Source organism: Mauremys reevesii, linkage group 2, assembly GCF_016161935.1.
Source record: "Mauremys reevesii isolate NIE-2019 linkage group 2, ASM1616193v1, whole genome shotgun sequence".
Taxonomy (NCBI): domain Eukaryota; kingdom Metazoa; phylum Chordata; order Testudines; family Geoemydidae; genus Mauremys; species Mauremys reevesii.
Genome location: NC_052624.1, coordinates 188,571,188 through 188,588,159, shown reverse-complemented (window position 1 = coordinate 188,588,159; position 16,972 = coordinate 188,571,188). Strand labels below are relative to the sequence as shown.

General features: G+C 42.0%; 1 long non-coding RNA gene across 1 annotated transcript; it reads left to right on the top strand.

Moving 5' to 3' along the window:
• The first annotated feature begins 1,934 nt into the window (after positions 1–1,934).
• Positions 1,935–16,687, top strand: LOC120399572. The gene is made up of 3 exons (XR_005595234.1): positions 1,935–2,014; positions 15,762–15,874; positions 16,588–16,687. It is a non-coding gene; the product is annotated as an uncharacterized LOC120399572 (long non-coding RNA).
• The last annotated feature ends 285 nt before the right edge of the window (positions 16,688–16,972 follow it).

Genomic DNA, 16,972 nt, shown 5'->3' with positions numbered 1-16,972 from the left:
AATTGCACGATAGATTGCAATTAATTTTTGTAATCACTTGACAGCTCTAATTATTAGTAATAATACTGTTTTATGATTAGGTAGAACCTTTCCTCTCCAAGGATCTCAAAGCACTTCACAGTTTATGATCCTGATCCTGTATTTGAAGTGCTAACTCATGCAATTAGCCATATCAAAGTCACTGGTCTGAGTAAGGGCTGCTGACATTTATAAAGCTTTGCAAGATTGGACATAGATAGATACAGCTCTATTAAAATACAGTTACCTCTGTGACCAGCATGCTCTGCTATAGTGAGGGGAGGGGACATTTTGGTAACAGACACTGAGTCAAATCCCATCTTGTATGAAAAGTGCCATGGCATCTTCATTGTGCAGACAGAGCAGACAAGAACCTTGGTCTGGAAGGTTTTGTTTATGAAAGAGGTTTGAATGCAGCCTGTTTGGTCATTATAGCAGCAGTATTTGCATTTCCCCCCCCACACACACTTTATGCTGCCTTTCAACAAGTGTGTAACTGCAATGCTATGAGGTACATAAAGTTTCCTGGTAGAAAGTGATGTAAAATAAAACTTACACCCACTTCAAGATACAGTGAGAATTGATTGGTGCTTAGGTACCAAAGTTATAGGAGCTGCAGGAATATGAAAGCAAGAAAGAAGTTTTGCATAATTTAAAAACTACCACTAGAATGCATTGGCCTTCAGAACTACACAGGCCAATGGTTAGCTGTGGTATTTAACTATGTGTCAATCCTTTGTAACGAGAGATGGTTTGCAAACTGTAACTCTGGGTATGAACACCTCTGAACTTTGGGCCATTTGAAATCTGGATCCCAATTCGTGTGCTTGGGCCCATCTCTGTTTAGTACAGCTTGTACACCCCAGTGGGTGTCATTCCTGGGAGCAGTTTATCGAAAAAATGCAGATATTTTTTTGTGTAAGTGTGTGTTGGGGAATGAGGGACTACAGAATGCTAGGTCCAAAGGGTTGGTGGATAGCTTCCAGTGTAGAAATAAATATTAAGTTGTATAAGGTTTAACATCAAAATCTATGTGCATGTTAAAAGTAGTGAGAAGTTCATTTTCTGCTTCAGGAGTCTAATGTGCAGATTTTCTTTTGATGTTCAGCTTTTTCTAATGCTAGTTATAAAGAGTCCCCAGTGTCTCATCCTGCACCAGTGATTATAAAAATATTTAAAGTCACAAAAAGGATATATGACTGTGCTGACACATATTTTGATTTATGTTATACCATGGTTTGGACACACATTTGAAAGCAAGGTTTTTGGCTGACAATAGCATCACAGTAGCAGTCTTCTATCCATATATTACAGTGATGACCCCTGAAAATTATCAGGATTTAACACTAGGCTATAATATAGGGTTTCTGAAAACTCCTCTACATAAGCAGTAAACAGCATAAAAATCATATTACTATTTATGTGCCATCAAATCACATTGGTAGGGATTTGACCACATAAATAGTAAAATGACTTTTTTGGAATATGGAAATTAAAGAAAAATGTATGAAATAGAAACCATATATTATGGAAAAATAACAAATATGCAACAATATTATGGGAATAGGAGCAGCACGGAGGAAGGGGATGACTTCTTGGAAGCATCTGTATATAGTTTTTTTAATTGAAATTCTATTTTCCAAACCACAAGTCACTGTACATGTATTAATATAATATAATATAATATAATGTAATATAATTAATAATATAATACATGGGAGTTAACTCATTGCATAGGTTTTGTGCTAGTCATTTTCTCTGTGGTGGTTGAATTTCACCATCCTGCAATAATTGAAATGAGAAGCACTGTTTATTTCTGTCTGGATTCTTCACTGCGTCCAAATTCTGGAGTGGAATCCTTCTTTCATTGAAGTCAATGGTAAAACTCCTAGGTTCCGAGATTGCAGCCAGAGAATCTCCTCTTCTCACTTGAGTATGAGTATCTGTTACAAAGTCTGCACTCCCTGCCCGTGTGGAACGCCCAGCCCTATAACAGGTCTATTACTGTTATTGTGAGAGACGGTGGGAATTGCAGCCTATGATGTAGATGGTTTGCAATGTCTCATGTGACTGAATAGGCCAATCTGAGATTTGCATGATCTTTGGCAGTTATTGCAAATGTATGTATCGTGGTTGGGAGCTGCTTGCTTCCTACTGTTTTTTTTTCTCCTCAAGCTGTAGTAGGAGCCAGCTTCTGTCATGGACTTTGATACCTTGATGGAGATGATGGCGGCACTTGTTAGGATCACTTGCCAAGATTTCCCATTGGTCAGGATCAATTCCAAATTCCTTCATATCTCGCTTGCATGTATCTTTATAGCAAAGCTTGGGATGTCCTGTTGTTCTTGTTCCCCCTGATAGCTCCCCGTATAGCATGTCTTTGGGTATGCATCTGTCTTCCAACCTACTCAGATGGCCTAGCCAGCGCAGTCATCTTTGCTTGAGCAGGGCTGTCACTCTTGGTAAATTTGCCCTTTGAAGGATCTCTGCATTGTCCATGTTTCCCCACCATACATGAGAGTGCTGAGGAGGCAAGCTTCGTACTCCAGCATTTTGGTCTTGATGATAAACTGTGAGTTGTTCCATGCTCTTTTAGTTAGCCTGCTAAAGGTGGTGGCAGCCTTTCCAATGTGAACATTGAGTTCTTCATCCAGTCAGAGGTTGGCAGTCACCTAAATAGCTGAACTTTTGGACTACTTCTAGCTGATTTGCATTTAAGGTAATTGAAGGATCTTGTGAACCCCCCCGCCTAATACAACCGTTTTCTTGATGCTGATGGTGAGTGCAAATGCCTGACAGGTACTTAAAAGGCAGTCGATGAGTTCTTGTAATCTTCATTGTGGGCTATGAGGGCATCATCATCAATGAATAGAAGTTTCCTGATTAGTACCTTTTTGACTTTGGTCTTTGATTTAAGTTGGGACAGGTTGAAGAGTTTCCCATCTGATCTTATGTGGAGATACACTCCATGTTTCATGTCCTTAAACACACAGTTCAAAAGTACTGAGAAGATTCCAAAGAGTGTAGGGGCAAGAACACGTCCTTGCTTCATTCCACTTTTCCTCTGTAAGCTGTCCAAAGAGGACCCGTCAAACTGGACAGTTGCTCTCATGTTGTTGTGGAATGAATGTGTAGGACTTAACAGGGTTGGTGGACATCCTATCTTTTCTAGTATTGCAAATAGACCTGCTCTACTGATTGTGTCGAATGCTTTGGTTAGGTCCACAAAGGTGATGTGGTTGGTTTTGCTCTCTGCACTTTTCTTGGAGTTGATGCAGAGAAAATATCACGTCTGTAGTTGATCTTCCAGCCCTGAATCTGCACTGTGATTCAGGGTAGACATGATTCGCCACCTGCTGTAGGGGCACTAAGATGACAACAGAATGCAAGGTGCTTTGCAAATAGATATGAAGGAAAGGCGTTAGCTCCAGAAAGGGATTTAGGTACCTAACTGCCACTTTAGTCATCTAGGCCCAATTTAGATTCTCCAAACCACTGCTCAGCTTTTGCCTTACCCTCTAGGTGCCTAAATTACTATGGCACCCAAGTTTCCCTGCTAAAGTCCTCTAGATGCCTAAATTACTGCCTCTGCACATGAGCAAAACCATATAGGTCCTGACATTCGCCATATACTTCATGCCTAAGCACCAGTGAGATCCTCAGATTAGGCATTTCCCCACTTACCTTGCTTGCAGGGTTAGATCCAATAGGCATGCTCAGAAGCTGCCTACCAGATCAGGCCTTGCACAAAACAGCATTGCTGCTTACACGCCAGTGATTAGAGCACTCACACAGGACATGGGAGCCCTTATTCAAATCCTCACTCTGCCTGATTCAAAGTAGGGACTTTGAATCCAGGTCTCCTGTACCCCAGGTGAGTGCCCTAACCACTGGATAATGCCTCCCTCTGTCTCTCCTGTTGAAGCTGTCCCTCTTTGTATGAAATACTGAAATAGTCCTTGGGCCAGAGAGCATGTGAATGACTCTACCGCCCTGAGGTTAGAGGGCACACCTGGGATATTGGAGACCCAAGTTGAAGCTCCTGTTCCAATGACTGTTTACATATTTATACAAAAGTGGAGATTTGGACTCGGGTCTCCCATATCCTGAGTGAGTGCTCTAACCACTGGGCCATGGGTGTGTGTGTGTGGCCTGCTCCTCTGTAGTTTATTGTCAGAAAGGGCAGACCTGGCTTAGTCACCAAACTCCAGGAGAGGGTTCACAGATGTGAATCCTGAGCAGAGGGAGGCATCTCCTTCTGCCCCAGAGTTAGGTGCTTAGCTCCCCCTCCAGGGTGGGATTTAGGCCCCGCTCCTACGCATTTCCTCTTGGTTAATTTAGGTGGTTCCCTGCTCAGCATGCTGGCTTTTGTGATCCCATTCTTAGATCTCTACCTTTCCCATGGTTCTCCAGGTGAAGGAGGAGCTAATACAGCATCTGAGGGGTAAGTGACTGTCTGTAGTGTGTGTTTGTTTGTGTTTGGGGGTTACTTGCTGTGTGCTGAGCTTGTGTTTGTCAGTCTGTTTGTTTGTTTGGTTGTTTGAGGGACCGTGTGCTCTGGCTGGCAGTTGGAGGCAGGTTTGAAAGCTCGAAGCCTCTGGTAATTGGCTGAGCCTTAATCATTGGGCGGGGCATTCACTCAGGCCAGGGCTTTATAAAGCCGCGCACAAGCGACCAGGGGCTGCTAACAGGGAGTTTCGCAAGGGAGTTTAGAAGGGGAATGGGAAGGGAGTGGGAGCCCCTCGCCAGCCCTAACCCCTTCCCCGTGGCCCCCCCCTAAAACCTATAAACCGAACCACATTCCAAAACTACTTTCCGTAAACCACCCTTTCACTAACTAGGAGACAATGCAGGCAGAAGCCCAGCAGCAGAGTGGGGGCTATCCAGTTTATTGCACTGACTGTCGCATGTATGATTACCTGCCGTGTGGGCAGGTGGCGTATGTGTGCGGTCGGTGCAAGGAGCTCCTGGCCCTCAGAGACCATGTACGGACTTTGGAGGCCAGGGTGGCGGAACTGGAGGAGCTGAGAGAGGCAGAGAGGTATGTTGATGAGGCTTTCCGGGACACTGTAGAATTGTCCCACCTCTGCTTAGACAGCTCCTGTGCTGTTGAGGAGGAAGAAGGGCCCAGGGAAGTAGAGCAGTCGATGGGAGCAGAGGGAAACCTTCCCGTAGTTGGGACCCTCCTTCCAGATGGTGCTGGGGTTGCCTCTCGCACTGAGGTTGCCTCTCTGGGGGAGGGAACTCCAGTTTGTAGGAAAAGGCAGGTGTTAGTAATGGGAGATTCGATTATTAGAAATGTAGATAGCTGGGTCTGTGATGACCGGGAGAACCGTATGGTGACTTGCCTGCCTGGTGCGAAGGTTGCGGATCTCTCGAGGCATCTAGATAGACTTATATGTAGTGCTGGGGAGGAGCCGGTGGTCGTGGTACATGTAGGTACCAATGACATAGGGAAGGGTAGGAGAGATGTCCTGGAAGCCAAATTTAGGCTGCTAGGGAAGAGACTGAAATCCAGGACCTCTATGGTGGCATTTTCAGAAATGCTCCCAGTTCCACGCGCAGGGCCAGGTAGGCAGGCAGAGCTTCAGAGTCTCAATGCGTGCATGAGACGATGGTGTAGAGAGGAGGGGTTCATGTTCATTAGGAACTGGGGAAACTTCTGGGATGGGAGGAGCCTATACAGGAGAGATGGGCTCCACCTAAACCAAAGTGGAACCAGACTGCTGGCACTAAACATTAAAAAGGTTGTAGAGCAGTTTTTAAACTAGGAGATGGGGGAAAGCCGACTGCTGCAGAGGAGCGTGTGGATCGGACACAGACTTCTCTTAGGGGAGAGTCTGATGACAGAGAATCTCCAGGTTATAGTCAGGAGCAGAGGAATGAGAAGTATAATGTAAGGGCCGGATCAGATGATAAACAGTCACATAAAAAAGAATCTGGCACATCAAAAAAGGCAGGCTAATAAACAGGGACAAGTTTTTAAAGTGCTTGTACACAAATGCCAGAAGTCTAAATAATAAGATGGGTGAACTGGAGTGCCTTGTGATAAAGGAGGATATAGATATAATAGGCATCACAGAAACCTGGTGGACTGAGACCAATCAATGGGACACAATCATTCCGGGGTACAAAATATATCGGAAGGACAGAACAGGCCGTGCAGGGGGAGGAGTGGCACTATATGTTAAAGAAAGTGTAGATTCAAATGAAGTAAAAATCTTAAGTGAATCCACAGGTTCCATAGAGTCTCTATGGATAGAAATTTCATGCTCTAGTAAAAATATAACAGTAGGGATCTATTATCGACCACCTGACCAGGACAGTAATAGTGATGATGAAATGCTAAGGGAAATTAGAGAGGCTATCAAAATTAAGAACCCAATAATAGTGGGGGATTTCAATTATCCCCATATTGACTGGGAACATTTCACTTCAGGACGAAATGCAGAGATAAAATTTCTCGATACTTTAAATGACTGCTTCATGGAGCAGCTGGTACGGGAACCCACAAGGGGAGAGGCGACTCTAGATTTAATCCTGAATGGAGCGCAGGAGCTGGTCCAAGAGGTAACTACAGCAGGACCACTTGGAAATAGTGACCATAATACAATAGCATTCAACATCCCTGTGGTGGGAAGAACATCTCAACTGCCCAACACTGTGGCCTTTAATTTCAAAAGGGGGAACTATACAAAAATGAGGGGGTTAGTTAGACAAAAGTTAAAAGGTACAGTGACTAAAGTGAAATCCCTGCAAGTTGCATGGGCCCTTTTTAAAGACACCATAATAGAGGCCCAACTTCAATGTATACCCCAAATTAAGAAAAACAGTAAAAGAACTAAAAAAGAGCCACCGTGGCTTAACAACCATGTAAAAGAAGCAGTGAGAGATAAAAAGACTTCCTTTAAAAAGTGGAAGTCAAATCCTAGTGAGGCAAATAGAAAGGAGCACAAACACTGCCAACTTAAGTGCAAGAGTGTAATAAGAAAAGCCAAAGAGGAGTTTGAAGAACGGCTAGCCAAAAACTCCAAAGGTAATAACAAAATGTTTTTTAAGTACATCAGAAGCAGGAAGCCTGCTAAACAACCAATGGGGCCCCTTGATGATGAAAATACAAAAGGAGCGCTTAAAGATGATAAAGTCATTGCGGAGAAACTAAATGGATTCTTTGTTTCAGTCTTCACGGCTGAGGATGTTAGGGAGATTCCCAAACCTGAGCTGGCTTTTGTAGGTGACAAATCTGAGGAACTGTCACAGATTGAAGTGTCACTAGAGGAGGTTTTGGAATTAATTGATAAACTCAACATTAACAAGTCACCGGGACCAGATGGCATTCACCCAAGAGTTCTGAAAGAACTCAAATGTGAAGTTGCGGAACTATTAACTAAGGTTTGTAACCTGTCCTTTAAATCGGCATCGGTACCCAATGACTGGAAGTTAGCTAATGTAACGCCAATATTTAAAAAGGGCTCTAGGGGTGATCCCGGCAATTACAGACCAGTAAGTCTAACGTCAGTACCGGGCAAATTAGTTGAAACAATAGTAAAGAATAAAATTGTCAGACACATAGAAAAACATAAACTCTTGAGCAATAGTCAACATGGTTTCTGTAAAGGGAAATCGTGTCTTACTAATCTATTAGAGTTCTTTGAAGGGGTCAACAAACATGTGGACAAGGGGGATCCGGTGGACATACTGTACTTAGATTTCCAGAAAGCCTTTGACAAGGTCCCTCACCAAAGGCTCTTACGTAAATTAAGTTGTCATGGGATAAAAGGAAAGGTCCTTTCATGGATTGAGAACTGGTTAAAGGACAGGGAACAAAGGGTAGGAATTAATGGTAAATTCTCAGAATGGAGAGGGGTAACTAGTGGTGTTCCCCAAGGGTCAGTCCTAGGACCAATCCTATTCAATTTATTCATAAATGATCTGGAGAAAGGGGTAAACAGTGAGGTGGCAAAGTTTGCAGATGATACTAAACTGCTCAAGATAGTTAAGACCAAAGCAGATAGTTAAGACCAAAGACCAAAGAACTTCAAAAAGATCTCACAAAACTAAGTGATTGGGCAACAAAATGGCAAATGAAATTTAATGTGGATAAATGTAAAGTAATGCACATTGGAAAAAATAACCCCAACTATACATACAACATGATGGGGGCTAATTTAGCTACAACGACTCAGGAAAAAGATCTTGGCGTTATCGTGGATAGTTCTCTGAAGATGTCCACGCAGTGTGCAGAGGTGGTCAAAAAAGCAAACAGGATGTTAGGAATCATTAAAAAGGGGATAGAGAATAAGACTGAGAATATATTATTGCCCTTATATAAATCCATGGTATGCCCACATCTCGAATACTGTGTACAGATGTGGTCTCCTCACCTCAAAAAAGATATTCTAGCACTAGAAAAGGTTCAGAAAAGAGCAACTAAAATGATTAGGGGTTTAGAGAGGGTCCCATATGAGGAAAGATTAAAGAGGCTAGGACTCTTCAGTTTGGAAAAGAGAAGACTAAGGGGGGACATGATAGAGGTATATAAAATCATGAGTGATGTTGAGAAAGTGGATAAGGAAAAGTTATTTACTTATTCCCATAATACAAGAACAAGGGGTCACCAAATGAAATTAATAGGCAGCAGGTTTAAAACAAATAAAAGGAAGTTCTTCTTCATGCAGTGCACAGTCAACTTGTGGAACTCCTTACCTGAGGAGGTTGTGAAGGCTAGGACTATAACAATGTTTAAAAGGGGACTGGATAAATTCATGGTGGCTAAGTCCATAAATGGCTATTAGCCAGGATGGGTAAGAATGGTGTCCCTAGCCTCTGTTCGTCAGAGGATGGAGATGGATGGCAGGAGAGAGATCACTTGATCATTGCCTGTTAGGTTCACTCCCTCAGGGGCACCTGGCATTGGCCACTGTCGGTAGACAGATACTGGGCTAGATGGACCTTTGGTCTGACCCGGTACGGCCTTTCTTATGTTCTTATGTTCTTATACATTTTATGGGGAGCCTGTATACCTGACTCTGGACTGGGTGGCAGGGTGTAATGCTGAGTGTAAGTTCTGTTTGGGGATCTAGGTCAAGGCCCTGCTCAGAATAGACTATAACCAAAGAGCATGGTTCTACTCCTATTGAAGTCAATGGAAATTTTGCCATTGACTCAGATGGGAGTATGATCAGTCCCTAAATATGAAAACACTGGTGGATCAACTGTCATTTTGCCACAAGCATATGGGTCAGCACATTGCTGCACTGAGAGAGCCACAGCCCAGGCTCCATCCATGACGTATCTCTTTCTATCTACTCCTGGGCCTTGTGGAAGGGTTGCTGTGACCCTGCAGAAGCTGTGCTCTCCTCAAACCACTATCCACAGGATGGGTAACCATTGCAGGACAGGCCACAATCTAGACCTAGATGAAGGAAGGTGGATGTAATGCAACAAAATCAACAATGTAGTTGATCGTAGGCGTGGTAGGTTCCACCATTTTTGTTTGGAATGTTTTCTCTGTAATTGTGTTTTCTGTCATCCGATTAGTTAGCCCATATCTGAAGGAAGGGCTAGGATTAATAGGCCTTTTGGAGGAAATGCATTTCAAAGAGGAAGTTCTGTCTGATGGCCCTGATTCAGTAAAGTATTTAAATACATACAATTAGTGAGTAGTGCCACTGACTTAAAAACAAAATTCTCTTCTATGGGACAGGAATAAGGCTATTCATTTGCATAAAGTTAAGCATGTGTTTTTAGCACTTTGCCAATATTCTTAGAAGATACTTTCTTTAAGAAAAACCATTTTCTTTGGAGACAGTAATAAACAAACTCAATTCTTAGACGATTAAAGGATTCAGGGGACTTTCCATGTTGCTGTTGTGCATGCACAGCTCCCTTTGAAGTCAATGGGATTTGTGTGTGTGCACAAGGGCAGAAGTATAGGGCACCAAATGTTCATAATTTTGTGCTTTAGGAAAGCCAAAAAGATCAAGGAATGGCCAGATGCAGTATATGGACTTTTAACTATTTGAATTTAAATGCTTTCCTTCATAAAATGCATTTTATGTATCTGCCACAGTTAAGAATCTGTCCACAGGAAAATCTGACATCTAGTGACTCTAGCTGGGAGCAAAACAGAGCAGGAGAGAACTTGCCTAGACAGTTAAGGAGGACCTGCTGAGTGTAGAAAGAGAAACGAAAGAGTCCGGAAGCAAAAGAGAAAGTTGCTGAAAACAAAGATAAGGTCTTCGAAGCAAAAAAGGGACATACCTTGAAAGCAGAAAGGTACAATTCCATAAGCAGTCAGAGAGAAAGGCAGAGAATTGCTTATGGATCTATTCCAGGGAAGCACATCCAATCATGAAGGCTGCAATTATTTTTAGATTTGAAGTTATTCTTAACTATATTTCCTTGAATGAGCAAATAAAAAAATCTACTTTCTTAGGGAAAGAAAATAACTGCCCTGAATGTTGAATGATTTCCCTTAAATAGGACAAGTATTTTTAGTTTGTAAAATGTCTTTTTCTTTGTTTGTTTTTTGCAAAACATTCAAAGTTTTGAAAAAGTTTCAGAATATGGGAAAGCTTAGGGCTTCTAGAATGGTATCTGGAAGAAAAACTATAAAGTCAAACCATATCGTTTTTGTAGTAGCAGAAAATTAATTGCTTATTATTTAACAGTCTTCAGCCCTTTGGCTTTCTCCCCCTTTTTTACCATACTACAGAACCCTTTTTGCATTCCTTTTTCTGCCATTGCCAGTGCATGACATCTGCAGCTGTTACCTACTCAGAGTATTGCGGGATGGGGAGAAAGAGCGAGAGAGATGACAGAGTCTGGCCAACATACTTCCTTCTTTTGCAAAATGATTGCTAGGTCTCCACTTTTTACTGTTTGTCCTTTAATTACAGGAAAGGTGATTGTATTAAAGTGTGTATGATAGTAACATCTCAATTTAGCAACACTCTTTTCTAATCTAGTCAATTTTTTTGTATTACTTTTAAGTGCTGATTTTAATTAATGGGGTGTAGATGTTTAGAGCAGATGGGGAGGTGATTTTTTTTAAAATGTCTGGGAACAAGGAGAGTTTTGAAATCATGCAGATATGCCTCTCAAAACTGCAGTTAAACAAACCCTGTTTCTGAAAATACTGCGTGTTTTTGTCAGATTTTTTTTTCTGCTTGACATCCAGTCTTGTGACATGTCACATCAAATAGCGACAATCATGAAATTTTTAGGGATGTGTCAGTTCTGAGATGCCTACTTTCTTGCTTTGATCCATCATGGCTCTACTAGAGGGAAAAATAGGCATTCCATATGCATCTCTCTAATTTCTTATTTTTGGTTTAAACATGGAACAAACTAATCTTTTTAAATTTCAAAGCGGTTTTTTTTCCTGAAGGCCCCTAAAGCGCAAACCCTTATTGCTGCTAAAATTAATGCTCTGTAAAACTTTAATAGTCACAAATGTTTTGTTTTGTCCTTTCCCGCCAAAGAACAGATTAAAAACAACAGTGAATAGGACATTTGGGGCCCAGTCCTGTGAGGTTTTGAGTGCCCTCAGCAACCATAGAAACCAGTGGGAGTTGAGGATGCTCAGCGTGTCTCAGGAATGTCCAGCACCTCACAGGATCAGACTCTTAGTTAGTGTGCTATTAGCCTCTCTGTATGAAATTCTAGCTCAGACCGTACTGTTTGCTTAGCAACAAGCAAGGCAGGAATGAGGAAAGTTTACTATGGATTCCACAAAGCAAAAGCAAGTGATGCAATTATGGACTTGTTTTTCCTACTGGATTAGGCAAGATAGATAGATAAATAATATTGTCCACCTCCAAGTGATTTTCCACTGATCTTTTTTGTATTTAATTTATTCCCCAAGCCCTAGAGTGTCCGTGCACCACAATGGGTGGCTGCTGGTCTGGAGAGAAGCCAGGGCCTGGCAGTACACATCTGTTAAGGAGCTGTATCACAGCTGTGTAAGACAAGTGAGTGCAAACTGCCAGCCCTGTCCACAGGGCCATGGGTCAATTCATCAATGGGATAGCTACTGCTGAGAGGAATTTCTCTCAGGCAAGATGAACCTCTAGTGACTCTTTTCCTGGGTCTAGACATCCCCCTCCCGTACACACACAGCTATCAGTCAACTTATGGTTGAACTCTGTTTCACCTCCTGATCCCTTCTTCAACTCAGGCACACATTAAAGTGTGAACTAGATCTCAGCCAGGCCAAGAGGCCTCTTAACCCACTTTAGCTTCATTTCTAGCCTGAGATCAAACGCACAATCTAACCCCTACTGATGCCATTTGTAGTTACATATGTAAGTTTCACTACTGGACAGTTTGATTCTTTACTGTGTGAGTCAAACTCCTGCCGTGACAAAGGTATTTTGTGATAACAGCTAAAGGGACATTTCTTCTTGGTTGCTAATCTCTCTTCACATAGAAAGCCCATCCAACAGTACTCACCCCAGAGTCGGCATCCATGTGGCTGAGCTTTTAGTCAGAAAAATAGTAAAACCCTGTAATTTTGAGGATGAAAGTGGTCCCACGTGTTTTAGGGCATAGCTGCCTTAATTAACATATTTGTCTGAGGTGATGAGATATAATTCTTCCAGGGAAAGAGCGAGAGAAGACTACCTATCTCAGGGGTTGTGAGCTCAAATTATAAGGAAGCTGTGGTGGAGCTGGTGGAAGGCATAAGTCTGATGTGCTGTCACTAGCTCCCTTTCTTCTATGGGTTTCCTCTGGAGTACCCATAATCTCTCATTGCCTGTGTCTGGGAAGCAAACAGAAGACTGAAATTTATGAAAAGTTGCAGAAGACTTTCTGAGGGCTCTAAGTGACAGGTAGGGATTTTCCTTTTAGTTTGGAGTAGTCAGCAATGGCCTTGTCCAAGTTCTCTGTGGAAAAAGTCATCTTCTGACAAACTTGGCTGAGGAATGGAGCTTCTTTGCCTAGATATCACCTTTCTGTGTTCTAAGACAAAACTATCTCCTCAGCATGGTGCTGGAGACTGTTGCTAGGGCAGAAAATTACATGGCATCTATTGATGCTTCACAAATATATGAAAATCCAAAGGTTGTGGATTCCTCATCTGGGTTGTTTAGGCTGACAGTCGTTGTGAGAAATGCTGGCGAAACAGAAGCCTGGAGGGAAGCATTGTGTTTTTCTCCAAGGGAGCCTTCCATGTGCCATTAAGGCTGCTCTTCAAGGGAAACTTTCTCCCAAAATTTACAGTGCTGTCCTTAGCCACAGACAACCACTGCTATGTCAGGGAGTTATTTAGGGAGTGACTTAGTTACCAAATGGGCAAACCAAATCTTAGTTATAGAGCTGAATGAGCTAGGGGATAAGTCTAGGCCAATGGTTCTCAAACTGTGGGTCAAGACCCTAAAGTGGGTCGCCAACCCATTTTAATGGGGTCACCAGGGCTGTTGTTAAACTTGTTGGGGCCCAAGGCTGACGCCAAAGTTCAAGCCCCTCTGCCCAGGGCTGAAGCCCTCAAGCTTCATTACCCTCCATGGTGGGAGGCAGCGTCCAGGCTTCTGTCCCCTTCCTGGAGTCTTGTAGTAATTTTTTTTGTCAGAAGGGGGTTGCGGTGTAATGAAGTTTGAGAAATCCTGCTCTAGGCCATGATAAACTCACAAGGACAACATCTTAGATGTGTTAGGGGTTGGCTGCACTGCTGTTGTCTGGGAAGAACTCTTTCCTTTTTATAACACTTACCAAATCATGTGGAGAATGCCTGTCACCAGGTCAGAAAAGGACTGAGAAGGGCTTTGATTTTGTATATCCCCTCTTCAAAGTCTGGAATGTATCTGCAGGGATGTCTGTGAAGCTGTCTGAGGAGAAAACCCTCCTCTGTGTTGCTTCTGCGGTTTTCCTGAATTTTCCTGGAACCACATTGAGTTCCACATTGATTTAAGGAAAGAAAAAGGGTACTCTGGTGTTGCCTAAATTTTATTAGGCAGAGAAAGATTCACCAAGGAGAGATAGAAATCGTACTGCAGTCTCTCTTCTGTCCTAAGGCAGCTATTCTTTACAGCTCTTTAAAAGTTCCACAGGTTTAAGATAGAACATTAGTTGCAACAACATCATCTTTTGTGTGTTGTCAGGTACTTCCAGCTAATAGGAACACAGCAGATCTCATGGATTCTATTCCAAGCACTGTACATAAATATCAGTATGCATTAATCTGTGAGTTACTGGAAAAAAGAATAACAATGGGATAGCACTTATCTTTTCAGCTCTACCTTCTCCATTACTTCTCTTCCCTCCCTCCCCCCGGAGAAAGTCAGACTTCTGATATCATTTCTCAACCATAGTTCAGTTTGTTGTAGTTCTGGAAGCATGTGTGTGTGGTGGCAGAAGGGGCTGGGTAGGCATCTTAGCTTGCCTCTGGGTAGGCAATCAGAGATCTTTTCTAAACTAGAACAATATCCTGGGATCCAAGTTCAGACAAAGGAATTTGAGAATTGTTCTACTGGAGAGACCAGTGGTTCATCTAGTCAGTTATCCTGTAGCTAAGAGTGGTCAGATATGTCAGAGGATGGTTCAAGAAACCCCATAACAGGGCAGTTTTGTTGTTTTGGATAGTAGTTGTTTTGGATTTATATCCCTTATAAATGGATCCCTTATGACTTTACTTATTTTTGCAAGGGCACATGATTACAGGCAATACATCTTTAAGTTACTAGATGGGTGCTTTAGATTCTCTAGCATTGTGGATTTTAAAAAATATTGAAAACAGTATTATACTGGTAAATTGTAACAATAGGGATGGATTTTGTTTTGTGACTATTTTAGCTGAAAAATAACCCTCAGATTTGAATATATGAAAACTTATAAAACAGGAGTTTTTCATATACATTTTGCTTTTTGTTTTTACTCTGTATCAAATTTAGAAACAAATGAGTGAGGTACATGACTATGTGTAATAAAATGATATGGCCTTTTCCCCAAGGCGCTAGAAAACATTGTAATAACTTGGCAATTGAAACTAGGTGGAGTTGTGGGCCGCTAATCTTTCAACTCTGGAGATCTAGGTTAAGATTCTGGTGATGAGACATGCATGTTAGTCTGGTAGGCTCATCTGAGTCCCTGGAGAATCATTGTCCACAGTACAAAATGCACTGCATAATTTAGCATAATTGGCAGTTTCTGCTCAGCAGAGGGCCAGGAGATGATTAGCTGATGGTGCTGAGGTCAGAACTGAGATGTGTTGATAGAGCTTTGTGGGATGCTTATAGAATTGAAAGACTCAACAAGCAGGGTGTTCTGGGCAGTCACAGTATGTCTGAAAGTGTTCTAGGCATCAGCATGAGTGACTTGAACCACCCAAAAGGAGTCTCTATCCTGTAAGTCCTTGCATGGTGCACAGCGGGGACATCAAGACACAGTCATGCTCCACTGGACATGTGAGCTGAAGCTATGCTTCTGGACAAGTAAGGTTAAGCATTAGGCACAGCTCTTCCTATAGAGCAGAAATAAGTCTTAAGCTCCCTGAATGCCAACCCGCTTAATGTCAATAGCACAGGATAAAAAAGAGTAGTTGTGGGCAGAGAGGAGACATTTCTGAGGAGCCATGGGCTTAAGTGCAGTCTTCACTATGCAAATATGGCTGCATGCTTCCCTTTTTGTTTTTAGGCAAGAATAACTTGGTGGCCATGCACTGTGTACTATTAATGCAGAATCGTATTCCCATTCACTCCCTGTCTTACTCATTACTTTTTACCTTGTGTTTATATGTGCAGTGTTCTCTACCTGTGCCCTTGAAGAGCTGTGTCTAGGACATCTTTGTGCTGCTTATTGAATTAAACCACCACATCAAAATATGTGTAATGATCAGACTTAATGGACATATTCGGTATGTCTATCTTTATATAATTTGCACCCACTCATAAACCATCACATAGCTTCTAGTATTCAGAAATAGTTTGGTTCACATAAGAAGTAGGATGAATAAATAACTCTCAGTGGTCCCAAGCCAATGGGACCACTCACCTGCTTAAGTTAGTCATTTTCTCAATTGTCTTCCTGAATCCTGGTCATAGCACCTAATCAGCATGCTATGTTGGTGTCATGTATGGAATAACGTAGGTGTGGATTCTGAGACTGTCTCAAGCTTCACAGGACATGATCATCATAGATTGCAAACAATAATGCCTCAAATTACATGTGCAGTATTCCATAAGTGTTGGCTATTTGTCAGTCTGGTGCCCTAGAAAAGATGTGTTCCTAAAACAGCTTAAAAAAATCCTTCTGAGATAGATCAAGGAAAAAAAAATTATAATTGCGTTGACTGACAAGGCTTGAGCCCATTTCCATTTCCAGGCCCCCATGGGAAAGTTAGATTAAAAGAGGGGGAAATATTTTGCATAAAAATGATTTTCACAGAGTAATGACTGAAATGATAATATGCAGGAAATGATGCATCAATCACACCAATGAAATAACATCTGATGGGTTCATGAAGCTGACCTTTTATTTTTTTCCTTTTCTGGAAATGTATCTTTTTTCCATGTGTAAACTCTGCAGATTCATTATGATCTCCCATCACTGATGCCTCCTTATTATCAGGTAAAGAACAAGCTGAGCGATATTGCCTTTTTCTTCTTCAGCTACTATCAAAACAGTGCAACAACCTCAGTCACAAACTCAAGAGTCTTTTGACAGCAGCAATTAAGCAACTTAATTAATGAGTGAATAAAAATGATAATATTTACTGAATGGGAGCATCCTGTTTTGCATTTTTATTCAAACTGTGCACCTGAAGAACACCACTGAGTACAATCCCTCCCCCTCCCTGTTGCAATTGCTGTTCCTTTTTCCTTCCTCCTTCTCCCCTCCCCCCATTTTTGGCCTATTGCGCACACATGCTATTATACAGGCACTACACTGACATGCCAGAAGTCACTTTCAGCAGTTTGAGGGCAATACGTTTGTATCTTTGCTGTCATTCCCG